Here is a 14,437-nt window from a genome sequence, read left to right as displayed (position 1 = left end):
AGAAGTTCAAACCTTTTTGGAAGAGAATCCAAGAAACAAAATGTCACATTGTGCACGCACTTAGTTTGATGGACAGGTGACATTTTGGAAGAGGAGTGCAGAAAGACAGCACGAATAAGCACTTATTAGCAAATACACATCAAGAAAAAAAAAATTACAACAAGTCGATGGTGTTATGGTCTTCTTTACCAAGCCTACAGAGTTTCTAATAATAACATTCTTTAATATGCTTTGTGGGTATAGTCATCCTATTGGTTTAGCACGCGAGCTTGCTGATATTTGCTGATCAGCAGTTTGAAGTCTCAAATTTGTCGGTTGCCATCTTGGTCTTGTCGGACCAGAAGCAATGAGTCAGGAGTAAATCTAACTCGAGAAACCAGGGTACACTCACATGATAGCAAACTGTCAATCACGAGGTAACCCAGCCCTGAAACTTACCCTCCTTTAGTGTTTGTTTTCCGCTAATGGGAACATAATTTACAACATGGACTTCATGCTGTTTTGAAGGACACTTGAAACTAGCTATTAGACTCATTAATGAATTAGGAAATCGTTTACTGAGGTGGCATTTCAAGTGAGAAGTAGAGTCATTTTCTAACAGATTTTTATACAATTAAACCTCTTTTTGCAACCAGTGGAGTCGCCCCCTGTTGGCTGTGACAAAGAATGCAAGTTTAAGGCACTTCTGTACTGCCTTCTCTTCTCAGATCCAGAATCTAAACACATCTTATATAAACCGTCTATGATTAGCATTAAACACAGAGTGTAGTTGATGGAAATGTGGACATATCAAAAATACCCCCTGATACCGCTGCAAAATGAAAACTTTCAACTCTCACATTTGATTCATAAAAGCAGACGTCAGCTTCATTCAGTAACAAGAGCCATTAAAAAAAATAGTGTGGCAATCCACTTGGTGATTTTTTTTTTTAAGTTCCAGCTTTGTTGTCCGTATTAAAGGAACCCAAAAATGTCAGCCTCATAATGTCTCTAAAGAGAGAAGTCAGAGGATCACCAGAGTCAGATGAATTCATTCTCTGGGGACATAAACACTTGAATAAAAATAATCATGGAAATTTGTTCAACAGTTGTTGTGATATTTCAGTCTTGACCAGAGTGGTAGATCAACATTGCTGTCCCTATAGAGTCAATCTAGTAGCATAGCTACAGGGGGGAAACATCCTTGTTACTCAAAATGATCTTTTTTTTTTTCTTTTTAAAAACAACAACAAAAAAAAAAGCATTTCATTATATCTGGATTTTTCTTGCTCCTGTTATGTTGCGGCTCAAACTGACCCATTTTAAAGTTAAAAAATTATTTTAAAAAACTGTTAAAAGGTACTTTTTTGGTGTGAAACTTATTAGAAGCAATCAACGTATAAAATGAAAATGATTCATTTCACATGTTTTCTGGAACTAACCTATGATCATGAGAGTGAAATAGAGGAGGATGTTAGAAGGTAAAGACCATCTTGAGGTCAGTTCTGAGTCTGATTATTCTGATTATGAACCAAAAGAGGAAACTGCTGCTCATATTCCTCCAAGCAAGACATTCACATCAAAAAATGGTGAAATACGGTAGTCTTCATCCCCAAATATACATCAGGCAAAACTGTCTGCAGAAACCACAATAAAGACAGTGCCAGGGCCCACTGGGATGGCAGTGACTTGTGTGACAGACATCAAGTCAACTTTTAAACTGGTCACGCCCAACTTAATCTAGAAAATCATTCTTGACATGACTAATCTAGAAAGATGGTGTGTTTTGTAGAAAAAGTGGAAGGAGCTGGATCAAATGCTCTTACATGCATATTTGGGGGTCCTCATCCTGGCTGAGGTCTATAAGTCAAAGGACGAATCAACAGTCAGTCTGTGGGATGCAGAGACAGGCATGCAGGGCTGTATTTTGTTCCACAATGTCTCTGGAGACTTTTCATATACAAACCCTCATGACTTATGTGTCTTGATTTTAAGTCAGTGGGTCAATTTGACTCTGAACAGAAGAGGTGTCTCGTGCTGATTTATCAACATCTCGCGAAAAAAAACAAAAAAAATCAAAAATGAAATGTTTTAAAAATCAATGTCATGTAAACCTATTGGTATTTTATATGTATGTATATCTTTCCGATCTTTAAAAAAAAAAAATTTAAAAAAGAGCATTTTTTTTAGTTATTTATGACCCAATTAACCTCATTGAACCATGATCTGTGAGAGGCAAAGAATACCATTGCACTGAATATTAACTGAAATGGTTAATAATGGACGTGATAATGATTATTGGATGATAATGTTTATTGGATTTTTTTTTTTTTAATTTCCAAAGAAAATTCTGGATTAAAAAAAAACAAAAAAAAAACCTAAACTTGAATTGCATAAAAAACATAAAATATATCAATACATTGATTTAGACAAATAATTTTCAAAGCCATTTAAACTTTGAATGAAGTTTCTACGATATGTCAGAGCTACAAGGGTTCCAAAGAAAGCTGAGTTTTGGCGATTGTCCAGCCAACTTCCTGTTCATTTCAATGGGAGTTTTCAACACATTTTCTTCAGACTTTTGTAAAAACCATCCCACAAATCATGACCAAAAGTCATGGCATACCAGATCAAGCCGCACATTTTAATATATACTTTGCATGGGTCTTCTCAGAGCCGCAGGACAGCAAAATTGCTCTGGAAGAACCTACAAGAATAAGCTTGAGGAAGAGTAATAAGTGTGCTTTCGTGCTTATGCATTGATAAACTCAACTCGACACTCTGAAATCTGCTCCGATTATGTTGTTATTTTTAATCTACCATATGTCTCTATTCATTGTATTTGTTACCAATGTTTAGTTTAATGGAAAAACTGTCTTGAGAGATTTAAGAAGTTTTAGAATCAGACTTTGTTCGGATTTTTTGGGCTCTTAGTCCACGAGCTATGAAGGTTTATAAATGAGAAACCATATCTATCTCACAAACAGTTGTAAATTGCTGTTAACCTGTAAGGCTAAGCACGTTGAAGTAGCATCCATCATTTTATCTTACTGAATTTATTGACTGTGCTGGACCACAGAGCCTAAAGAACACTAAAAGTAAAACATCAGTTTAGTTAATTAGATGTATTCACCATTTAAATGCATTTGATTAAGTTTGTGTTTGTTTCTATTCTTTGTTCTCTCTTTTTTTCCCAATGAACTTTCTTTATCTGTACTTATTTTTTCAGTCAGTCCCTTCTGCGATTTGAATACTCGGAATAAGTATGAATCACAGACGTGACTGGCAAACATCAAATCCAAATGAGAGAAATCTTAGAGAAAGAACATACATAAGATACATAAGACTCAATTTACATGTTCAAAGTACTTATATATATATATATATATGTAACTAATATATTACATAGTGATGCTGGATAATGCCGACACCAAGCTGCTCACTGCGTCGGAGACTTTAGGAGTAGAATGTTGGTCATTTGTGGTCGGCTGGTGTCCTCTCTGGGGGCCAGGAGCACTGCTGCTGCTGGCTCTGGTTTTGCTTTGCTGGGCCAAATCTCCACTGGCACCTCGCTGGTTCAGGCGACGTCGCCAGTGTTGGTTACGAAATTTGCGCCTGTTGTCCTGGCGTGTTTTGAACCTCTGTTGGCGGTGGCAATAGCTGGCCCTGTTTGACTGGTTTTGTCGGCATTTGCAGTGACAGCAGACGTCATCAGTGTATCGTCTCTGTGCAACCCCTGCACAGGAAGTGTGTCTGTACGAGGCTGCTTCTGGGATTCTGTGACAATAACCATCCCCGTCGTACCATCTCGGCCTTGAACTGGTGAACCTTCGGTAACTGACATGATTCTACGTTGCTCTTGCATGAAAAAAATTGTTAATAGCAGAACCCCAGTTTCTTTGATGACTGGTGATTATTCTCCTGTGTGTGAACTCTGGACTGGCCTTCTGCTCTTGTAGTGCCCATCCTATCTCCATGGGCGTGGTACATATCTCCTGGTCTGAACACTGAATCCAGCATTCTGTGATGCTGGGCAGCCACTTCACATCTGTCATGTACCCACATTGCATGTGTGTGACGCGACCACATGTAAGAAGAAGTGTTGCTGGGTTGGCAGGCAATAGTCACTTTTCTTACCAACTTGTTCGTCACTAGTTCTCCAGACGTCCAGCTTCTTCTTTCAAATGTCCCTTTGTCTGATTTTGTCGTGGGTCCATCTTCCTCTGTTTCCCTGTCATTCCATTGTCTTGCATTGAATCAGATATTTTGCAATCGTGGGCAAGCAGTTGACACCTGCGATGTTTAGGCAGTGCCCTCAAATCCATGCAAGCAATAGCTCTTCTCTTTGTTCCACTTGTGTCTGGTGGTCCAGAGGTGCAACTGCTTGGGTCTCTGCTCTGAGGTGTTCCAGTGGTAAGTTTTGCTTTGGAGACGCCATCTTCCTCATCCTCTGAGGTTTTTCTGTCGTGATAATGTGTGTACTGTGTAGCATTATCAGTGGAGTTGACTGAGAAACAGAAGACAGGATTCTTGACATGACTATGACTCAGAGGGGGCAGTGTGACATGTGACAAGTATGTCTGTATTGCCCCAGTGACATTTTTCCTTTTCTCTTTTTATTTTGTACTCACTTTTGTCCAGTAAAACACAGTTATAAGGTCATGAATCATACAAAAAAGAGAGAGAAAAAAATTTCTTTGATTAACCATTTTTCAAAAGTTGAAAAAAAAAAGAGTAATCCTCAGGTGCAATGTGTTGCCAAGTGCCCTCAGGTGTTACTTTGGGTGTTTTGCATGCCACAGATAGGCTAAATACTTTAATTTTTTTTTATTATTTCTTTCACTTATACAGGTAATCTCATTGAATCACAGGGTCTCATTCTCAAGAGAGACCTGTTCGCAAATGACAAAACAATAAACATGGAGTCACAGACAGACAACACTGTGGGACCTGTCCTCAACAAACATCCACCCATCCATCCATTATCTATACACCACTTACTCCTCACTAGGGTTGCAGGGGGCTGGAGTCTATCCCAGCTGACTTAGGGTGAAGGCAGGGGACACCCAAGACAGGTCACCAGTCTATCACAGGGCTACACTTAGAGACAGACAACCAAGCACACTCGCATTCACACTAACAGGCAATTTAGAATCACCAATTAACCTCAACATGTTTCTGGACTGTGTGGGAGGAAGCACCCAGAGAGAACCCACGCTGCACGGGGAGAACATGCAAACTCCACACAGAAAGATCCCGGGTGTCCTCACCAGGACGCGAACCAGTGACCTTCTTGCTGCGAGGCAACAGAGCTAACCCTACCCTGTAGCCCCTCTACAAATATAACAATAAAAAAATAACAGTGAGTTACAAACAGACAGGATCAACATAAAACACATTAGACATTAAAAAGGAAGTGCAAACAGTGCCAGGCGATAAACAGAATAAAACTCTAAGAACAAGAGCAAGAAGCAAGAGATGATCTGTCCAGGATATTTAGCAGACGTTTGAAGTCCCTCACGGGAATCAAGCTGAGCGATGTCAGAGTCTGCTGTAGTGAGCTCCAGGTTGAGGGGGCAGAGCAAGAGAATGCCACTGAGCATTGAGCCATGCTTCGCTTTATTACACTGTGCAATTAGGTTTTATTTTCCTCTCTGGCTCCATCCTTTCCTCTCCTCTCTGCTGTGTAAACACTGCCTACAGCTCACCTGTAAAGTCCTTGAATTTTTGTTGCATGACTGTTGGTTGCAGCTGAGCAAACTTTGGTATGAGGAATAAAGTCATTTTGAGGAAACGTGAGAATTTTCTTGGAACATTTCTTGGGATTATCCTCATTGAACCATGATCTGTGAGAGGTAAAGAACACCATTGTACTAAATATTATCTGAAATGGTTGGTAATGGAGTCAGTAATGTGATATAAACAATGTTTATTTGGATTTTTTTATTTTATTACTTTTCGATAATTTAACATGCCCCGGGTCAAGTTAACCTGTTTTCTCAGGAACATCATTGCTGGTCCTGAGAAAACAAACGTAACAGGAAGGTTAAGTGGATATTTTTACTTCACCAAGAAACTAACTCCAGGCTCCGCTCCAGCTCCTGGCTCTGCTCACCGTGTCCAGCTAGGTCATAAGTGGACATTGCTTCATTTTCAGGGGTCACATGCTTCAGGCTGAACGCATCATTACCTCTCCACAAACAACTGAACAGTTAAATATTACTTTTGACATTTTTCCTCCTGAGATCTTATCGAAAGGCGGATTAAAAACTGAATTTAAGTCGAGATACGTGACATGAAAACATTTGCAGTGAAGAAGCTGTTGTTGAAAAAGCACATTTAGAGTCACGGGGTTAAGCAGGCACTTCTCAGGAAGGCAGATGTGGCTTTTTATGACAGAGTGAGTCAAAGCCATAGACACGAGAGTTCTCCTGCAGCATGACTGTATTTCTTACCATAGCTATTCAGGGTTGGACAATATTGGCCTTTATATTGACTAAAAGTGGAATGTTTTTCTGTTGCTGTCATAAATCCTTAATGTGACGGTTGTGCTGTGGCTGGAATTTGTAGCAGGGCTGGTTCTAATGTACCAGCCTACTTCAGTTCTACACAAACGCTAGATTCTTGGGGGCTTTTGTTCACATTCAAATAGGATCCAGCATTTTTTGAATTGAAGAGAACATTTAGAAAAGGATCACAACATACAGTTCTTGTATGAGAAGGTCAACTTCAACTATTGGCTTTCAGAAATACATACTTTAATGTTTAATCTTTCATTCTAAAGAACTCAGCAGTCGTTTTGTACAAGAATAAATACCTCCACCCAAGGCTATAAATGCTGCGTGGGATTCTTTCCTGTAAATGTACAATGACTTTCTTACAGCCAGAGCAGACCACTCCTGTACTGCGCTCACCAATCTATTGAACCATAAAACGCAGAGCAAACTAATATAATAGAGCCTATGAATCACAGCACAAGTTCCTGATTCAACACAGCAGAGAAGGTAATTTAATCAGATATTAAATCCTCTTCTTCAATAAGCTAATGCATCTCTTTCAAGTTCGGCTGTATGTGCTGTTTAAGAACCTTTACTAATTTAATGCATTGTAACAGCAAAACTTTGTCCTGTTTCCTGACACCCCGATCAAGTTTTATTGTCTTTAATGAAGGAGAATCTGAAGATTTTAAAGGCTATTAATGGGAGATTTTTTTTTTAACTGAGTAAAACAATCCCAAATGGTACACGGCAACCCAGCCTGTCTGTTAGATGAGTCACAGCTTGAGCCACAAATTCAGGCAGGAGGTTAATCCAATGAAGGTAATGACCCAGTCCTTCCTGTATGTACCACCGTCCTGTTGATTCATGGCCTGTTTCCCTCAAAATCCAAAGCACTGTCACCTAATACCACACCTCATAGGACTGTATAAATAGACTGCGAGTAACCGATTGCCAACCCTTTAAAATGTAGCAGAAAGAAGCTATGAATCACAAAGTTTAGTCAAACATTACATCTGTACACGTAGGTTAGAAAGAAACCATTAACAACAATCAAAATGTCATCAAGCTCTGTCGCCTGCTTGGATTTGCTCAGACTAGTTAAATGACTTTTGTACTAGCTTTAAACGGGCTTTAAACTTTGTGACTTTAAAGTTTCAGTTTGTTGAGTGTGGTGAACGCTGGTTTGGGTATGAAAAGAAAGAACACGCCTTCACAAAGCCCAGTGAAGAGATGCTAAATGAGAGACTGCACGGACTAATGTTTTTTCCAACAGAACTTTATATTAGCTCTAGTTACCTTTTATTTGAGTAAAACACGCTAGTTTTTCCGCGCCCACAGAGCCATGGCCTTTTAACTTTGGTAAAAATTACAACGGATTCTGTTTGATTGTCTGAGAATATGGAAAGAAATCACTGGAACAGGCTTCCGTTGTTTCACAAAGACCAGTAAAATAAATCTTAACTAAGAGATTAAACTGAGTTACTGAAGCTGAGCTTGGCCAGACGAGACATCACGACTTTGGCTCGCCATTACACGAGGACTTTAAATGAATAAATCCTAAACATTTAGACTTTAGATGTACTCTAATTAACTTTTATGAGTGGATTTTATCACCTGTGATTAGAAAGTAAAAGCACCACAGGAACGTTTGTTTGTTTTTATTGCGTACCACTACTCTACACACCAATAGCCACGACATTGAAACCACCTGCCTTGTATTACCTGGACCCTCCTTCTGCTGCCAGAACAACTCTGACCCAATAAGACATGGACACAGGACCTTTTGGGTGTTGGCACTGGGAGGCTGGCAGCTGGTTTCTTAGTTCCTCCAGGTTGCAAAGTGGGCTTGTTCTGGCACAACTATAGACTGTATATAAAAGATGGACATAGCCTTCAGGTCTGGAAAATGAAGCCAACATGGACCTTAAACCTGTATTATTCCTTACGGCCACAGGGGGGTGACTCCTCTGGTTTTAAAAGAAGTCTGATTGTATAGAAGTCTATGAGAAAATGACCCAACTTCTCACTTGATCTATTACCTTAGTAAGCATTTTCCTGATCAGTTTATGGTCTTAATCTTTAGTTTTAGATTTCCTTCAATACAGCGTAATGTTTATTTAATAAATTATGATCCTAGTTAGTGTAAAATAGACAATAAAGCATGGTATGCTGATATTGACCCTATGAGCTAGTGTAGTGTCCTCAGTCAAATCTGATCTGTGCTCGTTATGTTCAGTTTTTTGGAAGCCGGGTTAACACCTTGGACTCATGCCATTCCTGACAAGTTTTTGTGGTGTGCTGTGGTGGGAATGCCACTGCTGACGGGGGGTTCTTTGTCTGGAACCGTGTTTGGATGAGTGGTACTTGTCAGAGTAACATCCTCACCCAAGGTTTCCCAGCAGAGCATTGTATTGTAAAGAGGTGACTAATGCTAGTCACTTGACCTGCCAGTGCTTTAGATGCTGAGGCCAGTTGGTGTACTTTACCGAGATAATGTCTGATTCTGCCAGATACCAGGTGGAGCTACGTGCAGTCAGGGACGATTTAGTTGAGGGTTGAGTTTGTGACTGGGCTCTTCTGGATGTCGCTTCTCATGTTCTTTACCTTTGTACCACATACTTTTGCTCCATACGGTATAATTCCACTCTGCATGACTCAGTGAGTTGGCATCAAGATAGTCTGGCTCTGATTCTCTCCAAAAGGTTCCACCACTGTTATCTGGATCCTGAATAACTTTAGGATTACAAGCTCGTGATCACCTGGTGCATGCGGTATGTGTGTGTCACTGAATGTTCATTTACACATTGTTTGTGTGCGTGTATGTGTGTGTGTGTGTGTGTGTGTGTGTGTGTGTGTTCTGAGAGTGGCGGCGTGTGCACCAGTGGGTATTACATTAAGATATTCTATTTCACCTCAGCTGTAGGGAAACACTGATGATAATTAATTCAGATCTGCTTTCAAATTAAACACAGATTGCACCAGATTTAATTAGGGGGTTATTAATTGCCTCTCTGATTAAGGGTGAATCAAAGATACATTCATTCTGGTGGATTCATTTAAACATTTGATGTATAACGTAACTGGATGGCTTCAGCAGAGAAGCAGCGCGGTGCTCTTTTCTGTCAGAGACAGCCATTGATTTCTTCCCTGCTGATAATTGTGTGTGTGCGTGTGTGTGTGTGTGTGTGTGTGCGTGTGTGAGTCACTCCTCTGTGGGCTGGAGCTGGGAGCTGTCGATGAGATGAGTGGAAAACCTGTCAGAGAGTGAGGTGGCAGTTAGATACCACCATGGCCGGAGGGAATTGTGGGTGAGAAGTGTGTTGCGTCTCTTTGCTGGATTTCGCCAACGCCCTTCAACATTAGGGATGAATGGGACAAGCAAGCCTCTGTTTCATTAGGCTCTGCTGATGACTTTTAGCACAGATTTGCTGCTCGTATTTCCCAAAAGGTTTTCGGCCCATATTTCAAGGCAAAATCAACACCTATGTGCTTTCATTTTAAAATGCAGGACTCCTGCTACATTTACAGCTCACCTCGACACTATTCTGGTGTTTTGGAATCCATAAAACAGAGATTTTTAGAAACACTGATGGTCCATTTTAGTTTAAAAGTTGCAACGTTGTGTTTTAGTCTGGATGGGCAGAAAAGGAGACATGAGATGACACAGACGTTCATGTTTGCTTTCTGATATAAATCTGTGTGTTCATTTCCTGGTTTGTCACAGTCCTTTGTGAGCCCTGACTACCAGTAGTTTATTAAACAGTCATAGCTACTTACAGGCGTTGCTGACCTTCTTGTCTATACTGGCAGCTTTTGCACAGTTAAGAAAATCTCTTACTGTTTATCATCGCTGCTCTTCTTCTGCAGCCACAACTGAACAACCAGCCTCCTGCTTTATATTTGCAGCGGCGCCCAGTGGACATGATGTCTTTGGGTTCCTGGGTGGGGCCCGGATTAAGATCCTTCTGGTAAATCACGCGGATGTTTGATCAGATCGGGAGTTTGGAGGTCAGTCAGCTCCTTGGGTGCTTTGTCACGTTCCTCCAGCCATTTCTGAGCAGTACTTTTTTTTTATTGTGCAGTGGGCACATTGTTCCGCTGGAGTCCGCTGCCATTGGAGAGTGCTGTTGCCATGGAGGGTGTGCTTGGTTTGTAACAATGTTTAGGTGGGTGGTACGTGTCAAATTAACATCCACATGAATGCCAGAACCCAAGGTTTCCCAGCAGAACATTGCATTGTAACGAGAGGATCAATGTCGCTTATCCGTCAGTGGTTTTAATGATGTTGCTGGTCCATGTATGAAGGAATTGTATGGGAAGCCCTTACTGATGTGATGTTTGAAAGGATTACATGCATTTTGGTGCCTTTTTTGAATGTCTTTTTTGTTGCTTTTTTGGTCAAGGTTGCAGTTTCAGTTTATTAATAAAATCTTTAATTTCTAATAAGCCTTTTACTCACCCTGTGTAACTATTCTTTCCCACAGAATTTCGCATCTAAAAATGTGAACATACCTTATTGCTCATCAGTGTATTTTACTTTGGAAAATTATTTCTTTTCTTTTTTTTTCAACTGCCTTAAAATCATATCTGACCTTCATCCAACTCCAGCGACTGTAAATATTCCGCAGAACGCACCAGAGGGAATTGAAACCCCCAACATGAACTTGATCTGACGCCCCAAGGCACAAAGCGGCAATTACAGACAAAAATTACTCTTGTTATCATGAAAGTACTCCTCGACTTTTCTTCGCCTGAAATCATGTTGACGTTTCACTCAAATGAGAGTCTTTGATGAGACGGTGATAGTGTTCCCTCTTTAAAATGCCTGCGTGTTTCACATGGACGGACCCAGATAATGACTGTGCAGCTATGGGTATGAACACATGAGCACATTGGCATTTCCTCCCTCTGGGAACACAGCCCGCAATCAAGGCCTGAAACACTGACTCATCAAGACACATACTGTAAGGAAGAGGAGGGGAGGGGGGACAAGAACGAAAGGAGAAAAACCAGAACTTGTAATTTGTTATGTGCGTTTATTATTGCGTTGGTGTCAGGTGTAACCTTAATGAGAGCGTGTTGAACTCTTCAAAGGCTTTAATGTGGCCTCTGGTGCAGATGTCAGCAGTGCTTTTCCAGCTGTGGGATTGAATATGAAGTGAGAGTTGCGGAATGACATGAGCAGCTTCTTTTTACCCGCTGAGGAGAGGGCGGAGGCGTGCAGAAGAGCTGTGGTTATTCTTCTCTGGAGCAACATTTGATGCTGATCTGCCATACAAGGCCAAAGAATGTCAAATATGAGGGAGGGCAGGGAGTGTAGAGAGAAAACTCTCTTGACTTCGTATCTCAAGATGCACGCGTTTGCTTTGCACGGTTGTGAGCTCACATGGAGGCAAAGGCAGATATCTACACACACACACACACACACACACACACATTGAAATATTGAAGAATCAACAGTTCCCAAGCCTCAGGAGGTGGAAGCTATGCAAACTCAGCTGCTCTGACTTACAGTAAGAAAGTAAGCTCCTCGGCTTAACCACAACCTGAACACAGATCTGGTTTCTTTTCTTACAGAGAGCTGAGCTAAGACCATTTGCTCAGACTACGAAGGACTAGAGGTAAATACATGGGTGTTCGTACCATGTCTTAGGATGTGACAGAATTTTGCCCCAAAAATGCTGCCTACCCAAGCTTCAAGTCTCATTTTCACTCGCTGTTTAGTTAAGTTTAGGAACCAAAACTGCTTGGTTGGGTTTAGAAAATTCTATTTCTGCTGTTCCCAGATTTTCATAGGTCTATCAAACTCCTCTGTGAGTTGGAAAATGATGCTGAATTGCACCCATTGCTTTTAACTGTGATGCGAAGGGGTCATATGTGACGAGGTGATAGTGAGAGCAGGCTTAGAAAGCTGACAGATGTGTTCTGACGGATAGTGAATGCATAATAAAAGCTCGATCAGCATTTTAAAAAAGCAAACTTGAGGACAGAAAGCTGTTCATTCCAGAGAAAACGATCATCCACATACAGAGGTGAGGTAAATTTGCTCAGCGCTCTGACCAGGCAGTGCTGACCTTTGGGGGAACTGGGACAGTTTGAAAGTCCAAAACTGTTCCACAATATTGATGCAACACGGTTTGTAACTGTGAAGAAAGAGTGAATAGTACAACTTCTTCTAAACTGAGCAGTATTTGCACGCTTGCACACAACTGCCTTTGCTCGCTGCCATCATTTGTTTCCCTCATTCTGGCGGTAAAGGTCTCGCTTTCATGTACTGAGACCAGGCGGCATCTGTTGTTTAAACAAAACCTACCACAGTTTTGGGAAAGGTTTTAGAATGTGGCGCACTGTGTGTACTACTATGACTAACATGAATGCAGCATTGTTGTGCTTCGTTTCCGTTTCCTCAAGTTTTGTTGGAATTGAGCAAATGTCAGACAGGTTCAAACCCATCAGCAGCTCATAGTTAAAAGGATGTTGTTATATAAACTCTAAACCAGAATATTGGTGAAGTAGTTTATTGATGAATTTCATGCTAGAGTTCTGCAAAGTGTCTCTTCTGCATAGAGCTCAAAGTTGTTCGGTTTGGCTCCAGAGTTATGGAGCTGCTACTGATTGAATTTGGGACTTAGGGATGTTTTGGAGGCTGAATGTGAAAAATAAGAGCTTGGAGCAAAAGGAGTTCAGTTAGACCCTGATTAAAACGCTCCTCCAAACTCAGTCAGGTAAGTTTAGCTGTTAGTAACACCTGTGGAGCAACTATCTATCATACCATCAATAACACAGAGCATGGTAGCCATCCTCACAATGTAAACAATGCTTCTGACTTAAATGTATGGATACAGGCGTTTTGAAGACAGAAGAAAACCATTCCTAACAAACAGCACACAACAATAGCACAAAATGAAACTTCTTCTGTGGTTAGAAAACCAGCTTGAATTATTTTGGATCAGATGTTGTTCAGCTTGTTGGGTAAAAGAATGCAAGAGGTGTAGAAGATTAGATTAGATTCAACTGTATTGTCATTACACATGTACAAAGCAACGACATGCAGAAGAGAGGACGTTTATACGTGTACAGATGATGAATAATGAATAAAAAGATGAGCCCCAGTCTCAGAAAGGTTGGCAGGAGAGGAATTTTCCAACATGATAATGAGCCAGCTGCAACAATCACACCAGAGTTTTAAGGAAGAAGGAAAAAAAACAACAACAAACACTGAAAACTGTAATCTGGCCAAGAATGCTTCCTGACTTGAATCCAGTAGAACACCTTTGGGGTATTTTTAAAATGGAACATAGTGAAACAAATCCCCTACAAAAATCCATCTGTAACTGCCTTCATTATTTTTGGGCTAAAAACAAATAAAACTGCATTTCAGGTTCTTCTGGAAAAGGAGTGTTGATATCTAGGTAGCTAGTAACTGGCAGCTTGATGTCCCTCTGGCTCCCACTGCCTCTTGACAGTGTTTGTAGTAATTCAATATTTTTGTGCATTTAAACTTTCATTTGTTGTATATTAAAGACCTCTCTCTTGTGATTGTTTTTATTTTTTACCTTGCTAATATGTTCATGTGTTGTTTTATATGCTGACGACACAACAGAGGGAAGATATGTATTTCAAATTGAGCATTTCCACCTTGACAACGCAGTGCAGTACCCGCTTTCAAAAACATGGATTGACAGGGTTTTGAAATAAACCGAAGAAACCACTTCTGTCAGCAGGGCGGGGCTTTCAGAATCACGTTCCAGTTTGAGCACGTTTGGCTGAATTACTCCTTTATTACAGTTTACCAGTGGTGGTAGTTTTTCATTGTGAAGCAGAGTCGTGGGTGAGCTGGTGTGCTCAAGTTTCAGCGAGTGGTGAGTGGCAGGCGAGACAGTGACTTCATAGATCTGCGCATTTTAAAGGAAACACTGGTGTAGAGTTGGGCTGCAAGGTGGCTCGGTGTTAGCACT

The sequence above is a fragment of the Stegastes partitus genome, unplaced genomic scaffold (assembly GCF_000690725.1).
Source record: "Stegastes partitus isolate 25-593 unplaced genomic scaffold, Stegastes_partitus-1.0.2 Scaffold688, whole genome shotgun sequence".
NCBI classification, from domain to species: Eukaryota; Metazoa; Chordata; class Actinopteri; family Pomacentridae; genus Stegastes; species Stegastes partitus.
Note: the sequence above shows the minus strand (reverse complement) of the source record.